We start from the raw sequence: 21,204 nt of genomic DNA on the forward strand, positions 1-21,204 counted from the left end.
CTGGGTGCTTCTGTCTGACTATGTGTGTTGTTTTGATGAAACCAGAACCTCTGTCTGTCTGGATGCACTAGGTGCTTCTGTCTGACTATGTGTGTTGTTTTGATGAAACCAGAACCTCTGTCTGTCTGGATGCACTAGGTGCTTCTGTCTGACTATGTGTGTTGTTTTGATGAAACCAGAACCTCTGTCTGTCTGGATGCACTAGGTGCTTCTGTCTGACTATGTGTGTTGTTTTGATGAAACCAGAATCTCTGTCTGTGTGGATGCACTGGGTGCTTCTGTCTGACTGTATTGTTGTGTTTTGTGAAACCACCAACCTTTGTCTGTGTGGTCGCACTTTGTGTATGTGGTCGCACCAGCTGCTCTGATAGTGTGGAGCACGACCTCATCCAGCTGCTTTATGCCCCTCTCTAACCCTCAGTGTCCCTCCAGAAGCTCTAGCAGGCCTCTGAATGCTCTGAACCTACATCAGGACTGGATGGCTGTCCCACGTGCTTGACGAGCTGACACCATTCGCCCGGGTCAAAGAGGACCTGTCCTCCTGGAACGCCATCTGTATGGCCATGCTCTTTGCACACTGCGGGCTGCCTCAGGCCATCACCACTGATAATGGGCCTCATTTCCCCTCAGCAGAGTTGTTTTTGTTCATGGAGGGCCGTGGGGTTCACCACAAACCACAAAGGTGAGGGCGAGACTACCAGAAGTAAGCTGCAACACGTGCCCTTTTGTGGTTTGTTTTCAACGTATCCAATCACGTGACTATTGTCGCGAAGGGTGCACTAACCGGAAGTTACGTAGTTCCGCGGGCGCCTATACACATCATTCTATCATCCACAGGTTTCTTTGATTGTTTCACTCAACACTTAATCGTTGTTTTTTTTTTGAATAAATATCTTGGACGAAAGATATTAATGTTTTTTGGTCTTATTTTATGCTCGATTGGTTTGTGGTCCAAGGGCGATTTGATTACCCACGTGACCCCTACGTCACCTCGAGGATACTTTTGCTGTGGGAAGTTTTTTTTATAATGATTTTGACTATCAGGATTCTTGATCAGAAAAATTTCCGTCAAATTCACTTTCTGGCGAGTTGTGCGGCCATTATCCGTTGCGTGCATAGCCAACCTTGCCTTTGATTACGTCACGCAGATGTCATGACCATCGATATGTTTAGGGTTTTCTTTTTAACTGTAACACCTCAAACAATTATTAGCAATAAAAACCACGTTCAGTTCTTTGTTTATTGCTTTAAAATCAATAAAACCACATCAACAAATATATGGGTGGGGGTGGAGTGACGTCACTTCCGCTTAGTAACGGCGTCACGTGCCCTAGAGCGATGAAAACAATCACGCCGCGTGCTTGCAGTGTGTGTGCTTTGTGCTTGCAGACTTGCGCAGGAAAGTGCTAGATTTTGTGTTGTTGCAACGGTTTAACTTGCGAATTTCGTCACATACTACTGGCCACTTATATCAACATGTCTTACAACTATTTTGACAATCTTCCAAGCGATGCTAAAGAGATACGAGACCAAATTATCGGCAATTGGCCTTGCAATTTGTCCGTACCGGTTACCGGCAAGTGCGTGGAACAACGACCCGACGCCTGGCCGGATGTTCAGTTCGCGGATGTGTACATGTACCTCACGAGCACACCAGGTATGGAATGTGTTATATGCTAATAATATTTCAATTTATTGCAACAAAGACCTTTACATTCTTTGTAAAGAGTTTAAGTAGTTCAGCTCATACTTGGCAAAAGAAAATCATGATCTAAAAATGAAAGAATTTGTTGATTTTGTGTAACTTTCTGTCATGTTATGTGTGCAGTTTGTTCCTGTGACATGTAATGTATTCCAGACTGAGTCTGTGCAGATCTGTGGGCGAGTATGATTCGGTCTCGTAATGTTGAGAAGATTGTCAAACCGGTACTTGGGGGAGGGGGCGGTTGAGGGGATATAGCTGTCCTACCAAAGGCTAGACTTCGTACTCTTTTCCTGAAAGACTTGCCCAAATGTTACTTTAATGTTCTCTCCAATCCAGGCGTGTACACACATCAAGCGATGAAGGCTTATAAGTCACTGGAGGCCCATCGGTACTTCACTGCTGGCTTCGTGCAGACAGTACATCATGTCAAGTCTGCAACAGGGTTGATTCTCTTGAAAGCTGATGTACGTCCATCACAGCGGGCTAATGACCCTTCAGATCGCCCATGGCTAGCCACAAACAGTGACGGAGTAGTGCAAGCTGCCCACTGCACTTGCATGGCTGGGTAAGTTTAAATATAAAACTATTGCTTTTAACTTCAGTTAGTATTTTCATTACATCACAGCTACTAAAAATATCACTTTCTATCAAGACTATAGTATTTCATATTCATATAATTTACTATAAATTGGGCCGTGTAAGTGGCGAGTCCTGTTCACACGTTGCTGCCTTGCTCTTCAAGGTGGAGGCAGCAGTTCGTTTAGGGCTGACATCAGTGGCCTGTACAAGCAAGCCGTGTGAGTGGAATAATTACCACACGGATAAGGTTCAGCCAGCTCCAATCCATAACATTGGTTTCTACAACCAGGATGCTATCAAAAAAGTGGATTTGAAAAAAAGAAAGACGGCCCACATCACATATGACTCAGCCTTCTGTAGATGAACAGCAGAGTTTCCTTAAACTACTCAGCACCAATGAATGCCCTCCTGTTGCCCTTTCACTATTCTCGCCAACTTCAGCTGCGTTCGAGTCTCAACGGATTCTACCACCAACACCGCATCTGCCGTTGACATTGCGGTCACATTACAAAGAGACTAACAAACAACTACATTATGCAGAACTGAAAAGAAAATGTGAGGAACTAGCGACATCTTTGGCAGTGAACAGAAGCGAATCTGAATTTTTGGAACAGAAAACTCGACTCCAGGCAAAGACCACCATCTGGCATGAACACCGAGCTGGTCGTATCACTGCCTCTTCTGCTCATACCATCCTACACACTAACCAGGACAGCCCAGCTCCATCCGCCATCCTCAGATTGACAAAACCGAATCCTTCAGAGACACATTCAGCCCCCCTCATTTATGGCCACAAAAAGGAACCCGAGGTATTCCAGTTAGCGGGTCAACTCCTCGGACAATATCATGAAAACTGTGAACTCTCGCACTGCGGGATGGTAATTAGGTCTAAATGGCGAAGTCGATGGTCTAAATGGTGATGGCGAAGGTCTAAATTTAGGTCTAAATGATTAGATTTACATAATCTAAATAATTTAGATAATCTAATTAATTAGATTTAGACCTAAATTTAGATAATCTAATTAATTAGATTTAGATATTAGATTAGATTTAGGTATTTCGATTTAGGTCTAAATGGCGATGGCGAAGTTGAACAAGAGTTATGAAGAACTGATCTATGGAGGCTAGACTGTCCTTTGTCCTCCCACTCACATGGCTAGCCAAAAAATTGAAAGTCTGAAGAAACACAGCCCATGTCAAACCTGTGTAAAAACGGGACTTCGCATCATTGGCCTTAATGACATAACTCGATAGCTGAACTCCTTTGTATCTAACTTTAAGTTCATCTAGATGTTGAATGGCCTCCTCCTTCTCCTGTGTCAAATTTTGAATTTCTTCATGAAGATTTGTGATTAGTGTTTGCTCTCGAGTTTCATGTGTCTGGGTTGATATGTCATTGTCAGTTGCCTGTGCTGTATGCTCATCAAGAAGGGCAACACCTAAATCAGTAGCAGTGTTTCTCTCACTTAAAGTCTCCTCAAAGTCCAATCGCTGTTTACATTTTCGCTTGGAAGATGTGTCTTCATGGCGTTGGTATCGCTTCGGGCTGTGCTCTGCTTTCTGTCGGCTGTGAGGACGATGAGGGAAGATCGACGGCACATAATCAGGATGAAGTGCATCCTTCGAAGGTCGACCTGCAAAAATTAAACAAACAAACACAAAATGAGAAATAGTGACATCTTGACATCTTTAACAATAACAGTAAAATATCACTCATTCAGTCAAGCATTATCCTTAAATTTGCAATAATTTCTTTAACTTCACTGTAGCCCAAACATGCAACGGTAATAATCATAAACCTTACCTGAGACAAAATGATCAGAGCAGATCGTCCTTGAATTGACTGGACTCCAGTGGGATCTATCTTCATTCTCATGGCTGATCGCGGCCAACCAAAGGTCTCTTCTCTCTGGACTGCGTAGTCGTTTTGGGATTTCAAAGAAAGATCGTTTCTTATCTCTCGACAGACTGTGATTATGGCAGCCAAACGCTATACAGTTTCGAGGCATTTTAACTCTACAACAACTGATGAAGACGCATGGGATATGTACAACAAACTGAAATATTCTCAGGAAAAAGAACTTGCGAAAAAATAGCAAACCGTTCATAAATTCAGTGAAAGCTGCAACGCAACATAAGTAACTGTTGTGTGTATCGCGCATGTATACACATGTACGCATGCATTTGCTTTTTTTTTTCTTTTGTTTTTTTTGTATACTGGGTTGGTTTTTTCGGGTGACACCGTCACAATTTCGGTCTTCGAGGCCGGCCGATAGGCACAGTGTGACCGGAAGGGACGAGGTTCTCCTGACCACGTGGCCCTTGACTTGGTTTGTCCGCACAATGTGGGCGCTTTCAGGATGAACTTTAGCCGGGGAGCGTTTGGGCGCCCCAGTCTGATACTGCCGCCCACGCGCAGAACAACTTGTGAGTGCACGTGGGTCCCGGCGGTCCCACTGGCCTAGCGCTACCATGTTTAGACAGCGAACTCCGTCCCCGGGCACCGGCACCTACTCCCGGAAGCAAGAGAGATCAGCAGTGCCGGGCACGGTAGGGCACCCGCGGAGCCCAGGCGGACCGGGGACGCGCGAGCCTACGCGTTAGCGGGCTACGGCGGAATCAACGGCTTCAGCCACGTCCGGGCCGATATTCGGCCCGGCCGCACCGGGAATGAACTGGTTCGACGCCCGCGCTAGAGAGGTCGCGGGCGACTGAGATGTGTTAACAAATTAATTAATTAATTTGAGATGTCCGATTCCTAGTGTTTGGAAATTTGAAAGAGCTTGACCCTAGCCTTTCCCTTGCTGGGGCAAGGAGGAACTTAACACTTGACACTTAAGCTTAGTTTGAAGTACACCCTGCCAGCGCTCCCGGTGGGACGGCAGGGCAACCAGAAGGGACGAGGTTCTCCTGACCACGTGGCCCTCGATCTGGGAAGCGAGAGGCGTTCCATTAGTGGACGCGCCCCTCACGCCCGACTTTTGGGCGGCCCCGGCAGGCCGTTTGTTTTGACGTTCCGTGACAGGCCCCGCACCCCCACCTCCGGGCCGACCGGGCGACCGGAATGAATCCCGGTGTCCCGATCCGAACCTTCAGAGCGGGCCGGCTGGGGAGTGCCAAGCACCCCGTACCTGCACTTTCCGTCCCTACGGTCCCAAATACCGGAACCACCCGCATACCACTTTATTCGACAAAATGAGGTGCGGCCTACAGCCTTAGAAAACCAACCCTATATAAGTCAATACCTCCAACGATACAGGCGCGCATTCATGCCGCGTGACGTGGTGACGTCATCGCGCTTTCACCTTAAAAGACTTATTTGATATAAGTTAATATCCTGATATAAGCCTTAGAAAACCAACCCTACAGAAGTCAAATGGTCCAATAAAGGGTGATGGGAGGGTGATGGCAGGGTGATGGGAGGGTGGTGGGAGGGTGGTGGGAGGGTGGTGGGAGGGTGATGGCAGGGTGATGGGAGGGTGATGGCAGGGTGATGGCAGGGTGATGGCAGGGTGATGGGAGGGTGATGGCAGGGTGATGGGAGGGTGATGGGAGGGTGATGGGAGGGTGATGGGAGGGTGATGGCAGGGTGATGGGAGGGTGATGGCAGGGTGATGGCAGGGTGATGGCAGGGTGATGGCAGGGTGATGGGGGAGGGTGATGGGGGAGGGTGATGGGGCCTCCCTATAGAAGTCAGTACCTCCAACGACACAGGCGCGCATTCGTGCCGCGTGACATGGTGACGTCATCACACTTTCCCCTCAAAAGACCCATTTGATATAAGTTAATATTCTGATATAAGCTTTAGAAAACCAACCCTATATAAGTCAATACCTCCAACGATACAGGTGCGCATTCGTGCCGCGTGACGTGGTGACGTCATCGCGCTTTCACCTCAAAAGATTTATTTGATATAAGTTAATATTTTGAATTACTCGGTCAATATCAGTCCGAATTTCGCCAAATGAAGGTTCCCGTTATCCACAGATACCCCTGTATCCTCCTAGAGGTGAAGTCAGGATGAATTTCGCAAAAAATAAAGTCCTTCGGCAACGAAAATTTAACATGGGGCTTTCCTATGTAACTTTACCCCGAGGTAATTCCACCACAAATCCCCGAAATTTCGCGGGTCCCGTTCTATTGAGTGTTAAGCTAATCTAGCGACTGCAAAATCTGAAAACAGAATTAAGATCCGAGTCCCCGTTCACTCTCGAGGGCCTCCAAGAGCAAATCGCATATATTCCGAATGAAAAAACCCCGGAGTTCCTAAATCCCAAATCCCATGCCATCCGATGTCAATCCATATATCTGTACCTCACTACGAACGTTATGCATCTAATGATAAGCATTAAAACCATCAAAAAATATTTTGTGACCGCTTTATTTAACAAAATGAGGTGCGGCCTAGCATCTAGTCGAGACCAAGTCACCCAGGCCGACCACCCATTCCGACCCCAAATTCCTCATCGACGATAACTAAACAATATATTATATGAATCGCACCGTACATACCTCCTTCTAGATCTTGTTCTTGTCTTGATATACTCACTCAGGCTCACTCTATCACGACTGAGTCCTCTCATCTCTTCCAAATGGCGTCCGCTCCGCCTCGTGTCCAGTCCAACTCCGAGCTCTTCTTCTTCGAAAGACCTTTGACCCTCATGACGGGGGCGTGATGACGTCACTGCGCTTCAGTCTTAGAAAACTAAGGACGTGATGACGTCACTGCGCTTCAGTCTTAGAAAACTAATTTTTATATAAGTTAATATTTTCAATAACTCCTAGAGGCGAAGTCGGGATGAATTTCGTAATAAAAATAAAGTCCTTCGGTGACGGAAATTTAACCCGCCGTTTTCCTATGTAACTTTACCCTGAGGTAATTTTACCAAAAATCCCCGAAATTTCACGGGTCCAGCCCTATTGAGTGCCTGCGGCCACTCAAGTCCCCCCACAGAGTTGGGCTAGAGTCAAGCTCAAAAGGGATTTCTTTCCCTACTGATTCCGCCAAGCCCGTTCCCTTGGCTGTGGGTTCGCTGGATAGTAGATAGGGACAGTGAGGATCTCGTTCATCCATTCATGCGCGTCACTGTTTGGATGACGAAATGAATGAGTTCATTCATTTTCGCTGCATGATTTTTCGGGTGACACCGTCACAATTTCGGTCTTTGAGGCCGGCCGATAGGCACAGTGTGACCGGAAGGGACGAGGTTCTCCTGACCACGTGGCCCTTGACTTGGTTTGTCCGCACAATGTGGGTGCTTTCAGGATGAACTTTAGCCGGGGAGCGTTTGGGCGCCCCAGTCTGATACTGCCGCCCACGCGCAGAACAACTTGTGAGTGCACGTGGGTCCCGGCGGTCCCACTGGCCTAGCGCTACCATGTTTAGACAGCGAACTCCGTCCCCGGGCACCGGCACCTACTCCCGGAAGCAAGAGAGATCAGCAGTGCCGGACACGGTAGGACACCCGCGGAGCCCCGGCGGACCAGGGGCGCGCGAGCCTACGCGTTAGCGTGCTACGGCGGAATCAACGGCTTCGGCCACGGCCGGGCCGATACTCGGCCCGGTCGCCCGGAGAATGAACTGGTTCGACGCCCGCGCTAGAGAGGTCGCGGGCGACTGAGATGTATTAACCAATAATTAATTAATTTGAGACGTCCGATTTCTAGTTTGGAAATTTGGAAGAGCTTGACCCTAGCCTTTCCCTTGCGAGGGCAAGGAGGAACTTAACACTTGACACTTAAGCTTAGTTTGAAGTACACCCTGCCAGCGCTCCCGGTGGGACGGCAGGGCAACCAGAAGGGACGAGGTTCTCCTGACCACGTGGCCCTCGATCTGGGAAGCGAGAGGCGTTCCATTAGTGGACGCGCCCCTCACGCCCGACTTTTGGGCGGGTCCGGCAGGCCGTTTGTTTTGACGTTCCGTGACAGGCCCCGCACCCCCACCTCCGGGCCGACCGGGCGACCGGAATGAATCCCGGTGTCCCGATCCGAGCCTTCAGAGCGGGCCGGCTGGGGAGTGCCAAGCACCCCAAACCTGCACTTTCCGTCCCTACGGTCCCAAATACCGGAACCACCCGCATACCACTTTATTCGACAAAATGAGGTGCGGCCTACAGCCTTAGAAAACCAACCCTATATAAGTCAATACCTCCAACGATACAGGCGCGCATTCATGCCGCGTGACGTGGTGACGTCATCGCGCTTTCGCCTTAAAAGATTTATTTGATATAAATTGATATTTTGATATAAGCCTTAGAAAACCAACCCTATATAAGTCAATACCTCCAACGATACAGGTGCGCATTCGTGCCGCGTGACGTGGTGACGTCATCGCGCTTTCACCTTAAAAGACTTATTTGATATAAGTTAATATCCTGATATAAGCCTTAGAAAACCAACCCTATAGAAGTCAAATGGTCCAATAAAGGGTGATGGGAGGGTGATGGGAGGGTGATGGGAGGGTGATGGCAGGGTGATGGGAGGGTGATGGCAGGGTGATGGGGGAGGGTGATGGGGGAGGGTGATCGGGCCTCCCTATAGAAGTCAGTACCTCCAACGACACAGGCGCGCATTCGTGCCGCGTGACGTGGTGACGTCATCACACTTTCCCCTCAAAAGACCCATTTGATATAAGTTAATATTCTGATATAAGCTTTAGAAAACCAACCCTATATAAGTCAATACCTCCAACGATACAGGTGCGCATTCGTGCCGCGTGACGTGGTGACGTCATCGCGCTTTCACCTCAAAAGATTTATTTGATATAAGTTAATATTTTGAATAACTCGGTCAATATCAGTCCGAATTTCGCCAAATAAAGGTTCCCGTTATCCACAGATACCCCTGTATCCTCCTAGAGGCGAAGTCAGGATGAATTTCGCAAAAAATAAAGTCCTTTGGCAACGAAAATTTAACATGGGGCTTTCCTATGTAACTTTACCCCGAGGTAATTCCACCAAAAATCCCCGAAATTTCGCGGGTCCCGTTCTATTGAGTGTTAAGCTAATCTAGCGACTGCAAAATCTGAAAACAGAATTAAGATCCGAGTCCCCGTTCACTCTCGAAGGCCTCCAAGAGCAAATCGCATATATTCCTAATGAAAAAACCCCGGAGTTCTTAAATCCCAAATCCCCTGCCATCCGATGTCAATCCATATATCTATACCTCACTACGAACGTTATGCATCTAATGATAAGCATTAAAACCATCAAAAAATATTTTGTGACCACTTTATTTAACAAAATGAGGTGCGGCCAAGCATCTAGTCGAGACCAAGTCACCCAGGCCGACCACCCATTCCGACCCCAAATTCCTCATCGACGATAACTAAACAATATATTATATGAATCGCATCGTACATACCTCCTTCTAGATCTTGTTCTTGTCTTGATATACTCACTGAGCCTAACCCTATCATGACTGAGTCCTCTCAGCTCTTCCAAATGGCGTCCGCTCCGCCTCGTGTCCAGTCCAACTCCGAGCTCTTCTTCTTCGAAAGACCTTCGACACTCATGGTGAGGGCGTGATGACGTCACTGCGCTTCAGTCTTAGAAAACTAAGGGCGTGATGACGTCACTGCACTTCAGTCTTAGAAAACTAATTTTTATATAAGTTAATATTTTCAATAACTCCTAGAGGCGAAGTCTTAGAGAATTTCGCAATAAGAAATAGAGTCCTTCGGCGACGGAAATTTAACAGGGTGTTTTCCTATGTAACTTTACCCTGAGGTAATTTTACCAAAAATCCCCGAAATTTCACGGGTCCAGCCCTATTGAGTGCCTGCGGCCTCAAGTCCCTTCACAGAGTCGGGCTGGAGTCAAGCTCAAAAGGGTTTTCTTTCCCCACTGATTCCGCCAAGCCCGTTCCCTTGGCTGTGGCTTCGCTGGATAGTATATAGGGACAGTGAGGATCTCGTTCATCCATTCATGCGCGTCACTGTTTAGATGACGAAATGAATGAGTTCATTCATTTTCGCTGCATGATTTTTCGGGTGACACCGTCACAATTTCGGTCTTCGAGGCCGGCCGATAGGCACAGTGTGACCGGAAGGGACGAGGTTCTCCTGACCACGTGGCCCTTGACTTGGTTTGTCCGCACAATGTGGGCGCTTTCAGGATGAACTTTAGCCGGGGAGCGTTTGGGCGCCCCAGTCTGATACTGCCGCCCATGCGCAGAACAACTTGTGAGTGCACGTGGGTCCCGGCGGTCCCACTGGCCTAGCGCTACCATGTTTAGACAGCGAACTCCGTCCCCGGGCACAGGCACCTACTCCCGGAAGCAAGAGAGATCAGCAGTGCCGGGCACGGTAGGGGCTCGTGAAAGAGCTAACATTTACTTCACAAACAAATCAACCAGACAAACAAAATATATAAAAAGAGGGAGCGGAAGACAAGATGGGGAGAGAAGGGGCAGCACACAAACACAACATTTGAGAGCAGGGAGAAGTGTGGGAGGGAGAGGGCTTGGGGGGAGGAGGCGTGGGAAGGCGGGGGGGGGGGGGGGGGGAGAGGTATAAAACACAAGGGGACCGAAATTAGCAGGGGTAGAAAAGATCAAGGTTTTGGATGGGGGAGGATAAGAGATGGTGGTGAACAGCTGTTTTAAAGACCTGGAGGGTGGAGTGGGATTGAAGAGAGTGAGGGAGTTTGTTCCAGAGGCGGGAGAAAAGAGGAATGAAGGAGTGAAGGTGAGCAGAAAGTCTTGGTTTTGGCAGTTTTGGCAGCTTTCATCGGCCCTTCGGTTGTCAGGTGTCAGAGGGTGAATGTACCCGGATGTACTTGCATACCTGGTGTGCTCGTGAGGTACATGTACACATCCGCGAACTGAACATCCGGCCAGGCCGTCGGGTCGTTGATCCACGCACTTGCCGGTAACCGGTACGGACAAATTGCAAGGCCAATTGCCGATAATTTGGTCTCGTATCTCTCTGTCGCTTCGCTTGGAAGATTGTCAAAATAGTTGTAAGACATGTTGATATAAGTGGCCAGTAGTATGTGACGAAATTCGTACGTTGAACCGTTGCAACAACACAAAATCTAGCACTTTCCTACGCAAGTCTGCAAACACAAAGCACACACACTGCAAGCGCGCGGCGTGATTGTTTTCATGGCTCTAGGACACGTGACGCCGTTACTAAGCGGAAGTGATCTCATCTCCGCCCCCACCCATACTTGGCTGTGGACCTTCCATTTAAACTGGGGGGTGTTCCATCACCAAGCAGCTTCTAGATCGCTCGCTAAGTGCCTAAAGCACCAACGAAACGGTTGATAAGGAACGGCTGACTTGGCAAGCGATGGCAAGCTGCTTGGTAATGGAACGCACATATGGTAGGTTGTAGTGTAAATGAGCGTGAATAGGTGTACCGACTGCAGGGTTACAGCGGTCATGATTAAACCACGTGACCACATCCCACACGCACCTTCCTCCCTAGCAACCAATATGGCGGCGTAGGAACCGCAACGCTCGTGCCGATGCAGACAAAAAAGAAGCTTTTTATCGGTTTGTGTAGTTAGTTATTATACTGCACCAGTTTCCAAAAATGCTGAATTAGGCGGCGTTTCATGGTTTCTCCTTTCAACTTGAGATAATACCGTTTGGATTGTTGTTGTTGTTGTTGTTATTTTTATTCATTCATATTGTTTCGTGTCTAATCATCGCTCCCTCCCGTGTTTGGTCAGAAACCGGCGGAATTTTTAATCACAGGTTTTGATTTTAACAGCGCATCGCCCCTTTCGATGAACAATTCATAAGCCATAAGTAATTAATTCTTACGTTATTGCGAGACAGGAAGTTGTTATTCATTAATTCCGTTTCTTGTCCGAGGTTTCTTGTCTTCAGTCTTGTGGAGGAAATGGTTGGTTTTTTTATTATCATTACTTTGTATTCTTTAAGGATTTTCATAAACCTCACAAAGTGAGAGAAACATTAATTTTGCTTTACTTGAAGCCGCAAAGCTTCCGTGCACGAACGAGGTGCGATAACACGTCATGACGTATTGCGAGGTGTTAGTGAAAATTACGGGATGACGTAATGTCGCCGGGCAATGTGACGTCATTGGGGAGGAGCTTCCTGCCACGTCTGGAACTGGAAGAACAGCTTGGCGGCTGCAGGGGGCGGCTGCAGGGGCCGGCTTTTCTGCGGTGGATAAAGGGAAGGATATATCGTGAAACGGGCATTCGTCGTCGTGCAGCTGTTGGTGTTTTCCGAACGGTGAGCGGTTTGTTTTTATTTCCCTTCAGCAGCGAGAGCTTTACCGTTTGCGCATGTGGATCCCGTTAGGGGTTTTTTTTTTTTTTTTTTTTTTACTTTGAAACGTGCACGTTGTCGTGTGTGACTGTGTGTGTGTGTGTGTCGCTGGTTGTTGGCTATCTCCATATGGGGGCTTCGGAAGGTGGAGCGGAATCCTCCCAGGCCTCGAAATATCCATCTTCCCTTCGTTTCGGTGAAGGATCCTTATTCGTGGACTAAGTTGTGAAGTTTTCTTGTTCTCAGAGGTTTTGGTCCAAGGGCTCTTTTTAGGATCGTCACTGAGCCCCAAACAGCCTCCAACAGTAATTAGTTTGTGGTAATGTTCCCAGGGATGGGTTGTCGGATCTTTGTGAGGCTCTTCTTCATCATTCCTTTTCAAATTATCATCTATCTATAATTCCAGTAATCTCTGTCTGTCTGTACGTCTGTACGTTTGTCTGTGACCGCTGTTTCTCGACAACCACGGGTCCGATATACTTTTAACTTGCCAGGTATATTGCTGGGGACCCGAGGATGTGCCTTTTCAAGGTTTCATATTAATCGGACAATTACTTACCGAGCTATGTCCAAAAAACGATTCAACCAATCAGAGAGCAGCGAACGATCGCGTGTGCCGAACGTGGCGGGCACACTCTGCCTCGGATGGCACATTTGACAGCGTATTCATTTATTTCACGTTGGAAAACTATGTTGCCGTTAAACTATGTTTTAATAAAGTTTTAAAACTAATAAAAACGAATTTGCGATTCATTCGCTTTCCTGCGCGTTTGTGCACGCGATGGCGATTGCTTTACCAAACTCCGGAAGCCGTTCGCTTTGGACCAAACCATTGCATGTAAATAGAGGGGGGGGATATAATTTTAGATATAGATATAGTACGGGCAATGCCCTAGTCTATCTATAATTCCAGTAATCTCTGTCTGTACGTTTGTACGTTTGTCTGTCTGTGACCGCTGTTTCTCGACAACCACGGGTCCGATATACTTTTCACTTGCCAGGTATATTGCTGGGGACCCGAGGATGTGCCTTTTCAAGGTTTCATATTAATCGGACAATTACTTACCGAGCTATGTCCAAAAAACGATTCAACCAATCAGAGAGCAGCGAACGATCGCGTGTGCCGAACGTGGAGGACACACTCTGCCTCGGATGGCACATTTGAGAGCGTATTCATTTATTTCACGTTTGCAAACTATGTTGGCGTTAAACTACGTTTTAAAACTAATAAAAACGAATTTGCGATTCATTCGCTTTCCTGCGCGTTTGTGCACGCGATGGCGATTTCTTTACCAAACTCCGGAAGCCGTTCGCTTTGGACCAAACCATTGCATGTAAATAGAGGGGGGGGGGTTCTGTGGTCGTTGCGAATGGACCAAACCATTCATGTAAATAGAGGGGGGGGGGATTGTCACTGTACTCGCAAGCCGTTCGCCGTTCGCTTTGGCGTTGCGAATGGACCAAACCATTTCATGTAAATAGAGGGGGGGGATATAATTTTAGATAGATATATAGTACGGGCATATATATAGTACGGGCATGCCCTAGTCTATCTATAATTCCAGTAATCTCTGTCTGTACGTTTGTACGTTTGTCTGTCTGTGACCGCTGTTTCTCGACAACCACGGGTCCGATATACTTTTAACTTGCCAGGTATATTGCTGGGGACCCGAGGATGTGCCTTTTCAAGGTTTCATATTAATCGGACAATTACTTACCGAGCTATGTCCAAAAAACGATTCAACCAATCAGAGAGCAGCGAACGATCGCGTGTGCCGAACGTGGCGGGCACACTCTGCCTCGGATGGCACATTTGAGAGCGTATTCATTTATTTCACGTTTGCAAACTATGTTGGCGTTAAACTATGTTTTACAACTAATAAAAACGAATTTGCGATTCATTCGCTTTCCTGCGCGTTTGTGCACGCGATGGCGATTTCTTTACCAAACTCCGGAAGCCGTTCGCTTTGGACCAAACCATTGCATGTAAATAGAGGGGGGGGGGGGGGATTGTCACCACTCGCAAGCCGTTCGCTTTGGACCAAACCATTTCATGTAAATAGAGGGGGGGGATATAATTTTAGATATAGATATAGTACGGGCATGCCCTAGTTGGTACAATTCCAGCACTCTTCAGCTCTGGGATCTTTTCACTTTATTCTTGAGTTTTGGGATCTTGATTTTTGGTCATTTTGTTGATTTCTGCATTATTCAGATTTTAAACCAAAATCACTGGGTACTGAAACCTAAATTAGCAAGGACGGCCTTCTTTTCCTTTTTGTATGTGAGTACTGTCAGGTCACAGTGCTTTGTTTTCGATGTTTACGCTGGATGGGATCATCAGTTCGTACGTCAGCATTATGTCCTTGCTTTTGATTATGACCGTGTAGGATTTTATTTTGCCTTTGATGAATGATTGTGATTATGACATTATGACCACTGATTGCTTTTGAGTTTTCTGGAACTGGGACATTGGAATTTCTGCAGATATGCCAGTGGATTACTGTACATACCTTGTTGTGCCTTTGTGTGTACATCTCTTCTGACATGAGTTTTTTACATCCTGATATGAAGTGGCTCATGTTTTCTGTTTCTACCTAGCAGAACCTACACTTGCCCGATTGACTCAGTCCCTCCATTTTCTTAAAGCCATTGGTGTAGTGTCCCTGGTCTTGGGCATTTATGATTCATTCTTCATCCCAGTTGAGCTGACCTCTTATTATCCATTCCCAAGAGCCATTTAGCAAGATGTGTGCCAATTTAAAGCTTGTGCCAATTTAGCAAGAATATTATCCATTGTGTAATATTATCCAATAAAGCCTGGTGTTGGCTTTGCGGTTAGGGTGCCGGCTTGGGATCCTAGGATCCTGGGTTCGAATCCCGGTCGATTGCTGAATTAACGCCAGGGGGGTTGACTCAGCCTGTCATCCTTCCGAGGTCGGCAAATTGAGTACCAGCTTGTTGGGATGAATGATCACGGTGTGTACCCCGATTTAGAATAGGTACACAGTATCCCTGCGCATCCTAAGAGCGTGACCAAGGGTTGGCGTCAGGAAGGGCATCCGGCCATAAAAACATTGCCTCAAACAGGGAACCATGATTGTCATGGGGCCCGCAAGGCTAGCCCCCGCTCTAGCGGGGAAAATGGCCTTAAAACGATCATTCATTCATATTTTTCATTATCCATTCTGTACTCCCAATCTCTCCAACTTTTTTTTTTTAATACCTTCCTGCTCTTTTATCGTTTTCCCAGTTGTTGGTGTATATCTGTTAAAATAAAAATCTAAAATGAAATATTGTCTTTTTTTAAATTTTTTTGCAATAGTCGGGGCTGTATTTGTTGCTGTTTTGGTTTAATGAGTGACATCTTCCATTTGCACCTGTTTTTAGTAATTTTTTGCTGGGTGGGTTAGAGATACCTTAGCTGGCTTGCTGTCTTAACTTTGCATACAAATTGTGTTCAGTACTCTGTTGAACTTTTCACATACCTGTGTACTTCGGTGAGTGCCATCATCACTGGCTGACATCTTTGTTCTGCCTCTTGTCCTTGCTGTGTTAGGTGGTGGTACATCATTTCTGTAATGATTCTCGTCAGAAGTTTGTATATTGTTGGTAGACATGTTATTGGTCGGTAGTTGGGTTTTTTTCAAATTTTGGAATGAGGAAGGTGTGCCGGTAGGAATGACAAGGTAGGAATGACATCATAATACAACACCACAATCCTTTTATGGATTGCCATCGCAATTACCTTCTGTGAGGCATTCATCCATTACCTTTTCCTCTTTGCTAAGTTTGTTGAATGCTCGAGCATAGTGATTGTGGAGAGAATCTACCATAGTTGCTTTAGCCAAAAGTTTGGAATTCTATTCGTGCCAGGGCTTTTAAAGTTTGGCATTTTTCTTCGTTTTACCTTCTTCTTCATCAAGTATCATTGGGGGCATTTAATTGAGATGTAATTTTCTCTTTTCCAAGTGTTTTTTTTTGGTTTTATTTTTTTGTATACAAAGTCGAGGCGTGTGTAAGAGCATGCACATTAAACACAAAAACATAAACGAACACATAAAACATATTGTTGCGGATATGAGGATTGTGTTTTTTTATTGTGTGCTTTATTATTGTTATTGTTATTCTGCGCCTCCTGCCTCCGGAGCTGTGTAAAGGTCAAAGGGCGTCCCATAATTAGTCCAAGAGCATGCACGTCAGCCCATCATAGAATACCCCTGTTCAATAGTTATATCTTATTATGTGTTTTAGGGTAAGGCTGTGTCTCCCATTAATTGAAATACTCCATTGCACCAGTGAAAGAGATAGATTCCCTTCATTCCCATTCCCAAAAACCTCCATTCCCCCTTTTCGTCAATTGCCATTCGCATTGCCAACCAACAATTGCCGCCATTGGCCACGAGGCAGGGTTGGGGAAGAAAGGCGGGTCCCCACCTCGTCATAGAGGGGAGGAGTGAGTCAGCCCCACTCAACCAACCACGAACAAGGGGTTGGACTTGGAGAGGGTGTGGAGAGAAACATCGAGGAGGTTCGCGAAGGTTGAGGGGCGGGGCCTATATAACCCGCAGCTAGGGCGTTTCCCAAAAGAGATTAGCTTTTACAGAGAGACGAGAGGGAGTCCAAGCAGTTGGGTCCAAGAGAGGCGCTTTGAGTTGAGTCCGGGAGAAGTCCAGAGTGGAGCTGCAGCTCGAGCCACCGAAACTGCACTTACTGCAGCTCGAGCCACCGAAACTGCATTTACTGCAGCTCGAGCCACCGAAACTGCATTTACTGCAGCTGGAGCCACCGAAACTGCAGCCACAGCAGCGTGAGGCCTGGACGGCAGTTTGGAGCAGGGCCGTGAAGAAGCGGCGGCTGCCCAACGAGTCGATCGGTTGCAGGACCAGTTGGACCTCCCTATCCCGCCAGCCATCCATCTCCCGCCAGTCCTATCATCATTCCCCGCATGAGTCTGTCCTTGTTTGTTCTGTCCCTGGGTTAATTAAGACTGTAGGTAAGCTAGCGTTGCACTGTGTATCTAATATCTTCTGTAAATAAACGTGACTGCTTTCTTCCTGCTTATATGTGTAAATAATAAATCCAATTACACTTCTGTACGTCTTCTTCCTCTTTGTATTCGGTCGCTTTAGAGTTTTCCATATTGAGCAGCTGCGGTGCGATACGGCCAACGTTTGGGTGGAATCGGGTTCTAGTCGGGGAATAACTGTTCGGTCGCAGTAATACCACCGCTCGGTAAAAATAACATCCTTTAACCGCGTCCGTAACAATTGGTGTCGGGGAGTGAGATACGAGGCCCGAAGCGCGCTTAACGCGCTCAAAATTACGAGCTGCTGAAAAATTGTGTTTTAAAGAAAAACCCGAATTTTGAAATCGCGCCATGGCTGGTCAAGGCGATCGAATGCCGGTGGGTGAGCTAGAGGAGGGGTTAGGAGTAACCCAGGATCAGAGGGACGAAGTAGAGGAGAACATTGGCAATGTGGTTGAGGGAGTATCAGACGCACAAAATGGCGTCCTCGCGCACGTGGGTGTAGCGGCACCAAATTTTGCCGCGCCCGCGACCGTAGCAGCGCCACTGGTGGATTGGAATCTTTTTATGATCCAAATGAAGGCCCTTATGGACAAGAACAGTGAGCGATTGTTAAACAAAATGGAAGCAATAACGAACGAAAGGAGGGCTAACAGTGAGCGATTGGGAAACCAAATTGAAGCAATAACGAACGGAATGAGGGCCGATATGGAGCGAATCGGCAAGATTGGGGACAGAATGGGTGACCGCATGCAAAAATGTGGGGAGACCATGGATCGCATGGTGGGCGAAAGGGTCCCAGGGGTGCACGACGAGGTAACGCAGGTCGAGAAGCGCTGGTTGAGCGAAGCGGAGGAAAGCGCGGGTACAATGACGGGGGTAGAAATCGCGACACGGGGTTTGGAAAAGCCGGCGACCGATGAGGTAGAGGGAATTTTATTAAAGCCAGCGGTCGTCGAGGGGAACAAAGACAAAGCAGGGCTGGGAATTAAAATTGAAGAGATGACGGAGGTAGCCCGGGAATTGCAGGGAGAAATGGAAAATGTGCAAAGTCCCTGCTCACATCACGATGCTGTGCTTAACCCGAATGGAAGTTTGCAGGTTTTGGTGCAGGGAGGAAGAAGAACCCCGAAGGTGAGACGTGCTGTGTATTGTGCGGGGAGATTTTGTAAAAGGATGTTTAGCGACAAAAGAATTTTCGCGCGCTTGGGATCGAGGAAGCATCCGGGCGTTGGTGAAGGGTCCCGTGTGAGTAAAAATGGCACGCGTGTGAGGAAAAAGTGTGCGTCAAAGGGTGAGCGTGTTACGAAGCGCGAGTGTGAAACCGAGTGCGAGCGAGATTGCACGTCGGGGTGTACGGAGTGTACGTGCGAGGGTGCGAGTGACCCGGAGAGTGAGTTGGTGGTGGAGCGGGTGCGAGAATGCACGCTTGGAATGGTTGAGGGTGTGCGAGGAAGCACACCTGAGTTGGTGGTAGCGCGAGTGTGGGAGAGCCCATCTGAGCGCGTTAGTGGGTGGATGCCAGAGTGCACGCCCACGGTGAGTGTTACGGAGGACGTAACGGAGGAGAGGTGTGGACCGAGGTGTGCGCAAGTGTGCGCGAGTGGTGTGGTGTGTAACAGGGAGAGCGTTGGTGGAATGTACGGACGGCGTTGGAACGCCGGGTTTGGTGAGGGTGAAAGGGGTAGCGTATGCGTGTAAGCATGCAGGTGAGGCATCGACGGTAACCGGGTTAGCGGTTATAGCGACGGGTAGCCGTTGCGAGCACTCGGGGCGCGGTGTGCTTTGTTGGATGCGAGGCCCGGCGCGGATCGAAGCTGCGTCGTTTCTCTTCGAAGCGTCGTTGCCGATTCGGGCTTGGCCCCGCCCCGCACGGTCGAGTCCGGGCCTTGGAGGGCGAGGCGACCGGTACGGTTCAAGGGCGAGTGGGAGGAAGCGGAACGGTGCCCCCTCGTGGGGATGGGGTTCCGACCGGGGGAGAAGATTGAGCCATCGGGCCCGGGACCGCAAGGTGCCGCGCCGAGATGGTGCGTGGAATCTCGGCCCAACCAAACCACCTCCCTTGAACCATTTACTGCAGCTGGAGCCACCGAAACTGCAGCCACAGCAGCGTGAGGCCTGGACGGCAGTTTGGAGCAGGACCGCGAAGAAGCGGCGGCTGCCCAACGAGTCGATCGGTTGCAGGACCAGTTGGACCTCCCTATCCCACCAGCCATCCATCTCCCGCCAGTCCTATCATCATTCCCCGCGTGAGTCTGTCCTTGTTTGTTCTGTCCCTGGGTTAATTAAGACTGTAGGTAAGCTAGCGTTGCACTGTGTATCTAATATCTTCTGTAAATAAACGTGACTGCTTTCCTCCTGCTTATATGTGTAAATAATAAATCCAATTACCCTTCTGTACGTCTTCTTCCTCTTTGCATTCGGTCGCTTTAGAGTTTTCCATATTGAGCAGCTGCGGTGCGATACGGCCAACGTTTGGGTGGAATTGGGTTCTAGTCGGGGAATAACTGTTCGGTTGCGGTAATACCACCGCTCGGTAAAATAACATCCTTTAACCGCGTCCGTAACAATATAATAAAGGCAGGGGGAGAGAGGCCAGAAGGGAGGGCTGGGAGGCCAGAATTTTGCCATCGCCACCTCCCTTCTGGGAGGCCAGAAGCAAACAGGCAATGCAGATACGGTGAATGCTAAAGCATGAAACCAATAAATTCCACATTCCTGTAGCACCTTCAGTCACACGTCAGACATGGACAGCAAGTTCGTGAAGGACTTCCATGAAAAATGTACCTGTTCGCAAACAAACGGGTATGTTCACCTAGAGAAACATCGATCGTGGGTCCGTGGCGAATCTGCATATGGCGATGGCAAAATATCAGAAATTGAGGGCTTTTTTTAGTTTAAACGATTCATATAAACATCCGTTGAATCATATCACACGCAAATCATCAAAATCTAAACAGTATATTTAGAATTTCAATAAAAGCCACATCACTGTTAATATCGGTAAATATTATTCCATCCTGTTTGAAATCATGATCGATACACTATGATTGTGGTGATCATGATCGTGATCGTGAATCGTGATCGATAATCGTGTTCACAATCACTATGTCGTATGTACTCCCGATACGTGTACCAAATTCCCGATACGTGTAACTGTACCAAATCGACAGTTAAAAGGATTTTGAGCCGATAGGTGTTACGGCCTTGGCAAGATCGATGGAGACAGCGATCTGTTAGATCGGATCCTCCTTCATGCCGAAGTGCAGATCCTCCTTCATGCCACATCCGATCGATGCAGCCATGCAGCGATCGATAGTCGTTTGTGCGGCACAGGGTGCAGCGATCGGTGCAAACGTGGACTCCCGCACTGCCACATCCTGCTGATACTTGCTCCCGCATGACGTTATTTTCCCGGGTGCCGCACAAACGACTGCACCGATCGAGATTTAACAGATGTTTATATAAATCGTTTAAAAGAAAAAAAGCCTTCAATTTCCGATATTTAGCCTTTTCATTTGGGCCTCCCAATGGGTACCGTTGCTCGACGTAAGAAGACGTCACAATGAACGTCATGCAATGCGAATGTTATGCGGGAGTCCAAACCTGAGTATGCTGGAGACTAAAGCTGAAATTGGGAAAACTA

The 21,204-nt window shown here is 47.7% G+C and overlaps 1 protein-coding gene across 2 annotated transcripts in view; it reads left to right on the forward strand.

The window, feature by feature from the left end:
* Window positions 1–407: 407 nt before the first annotated feature.
* LOC144889155 (disks large-associated protein 1-like) overlaps window positions 408–21,204 on the forward strand; it is a 54,997-nt gene continuing 34,200 nt past the window's right edge. The window contains exon 1 of one of the 2 annotated variants that reach the window (XM_078769107.1): window positions 408–682. The gene's annotated coding sequence lies outside the window, so the exon portion shown is untranslated. Of the gene's footprint in view, window positions 683–12,369; window positions 12,494–21,204 lie in introns of those variants that run through there. The other variant, XM_078769106.1, reaches the window with a different exon arrangement.

Source organism: Myxine glutinosa, unplaced genomic scaffold, assembly GCF_964187855.1.
Source record: "Myxine glutinosa unplaced genomic scaffold, kmMyxGlut1.1 SCAFFOLD_1184, whole genome shotgun sequence".
NCBI lineage: Eukaryota > Metazoa > Chordata > Myxini > Myxiniformes > Myxinidae > Myxine > Myxine glutinosa.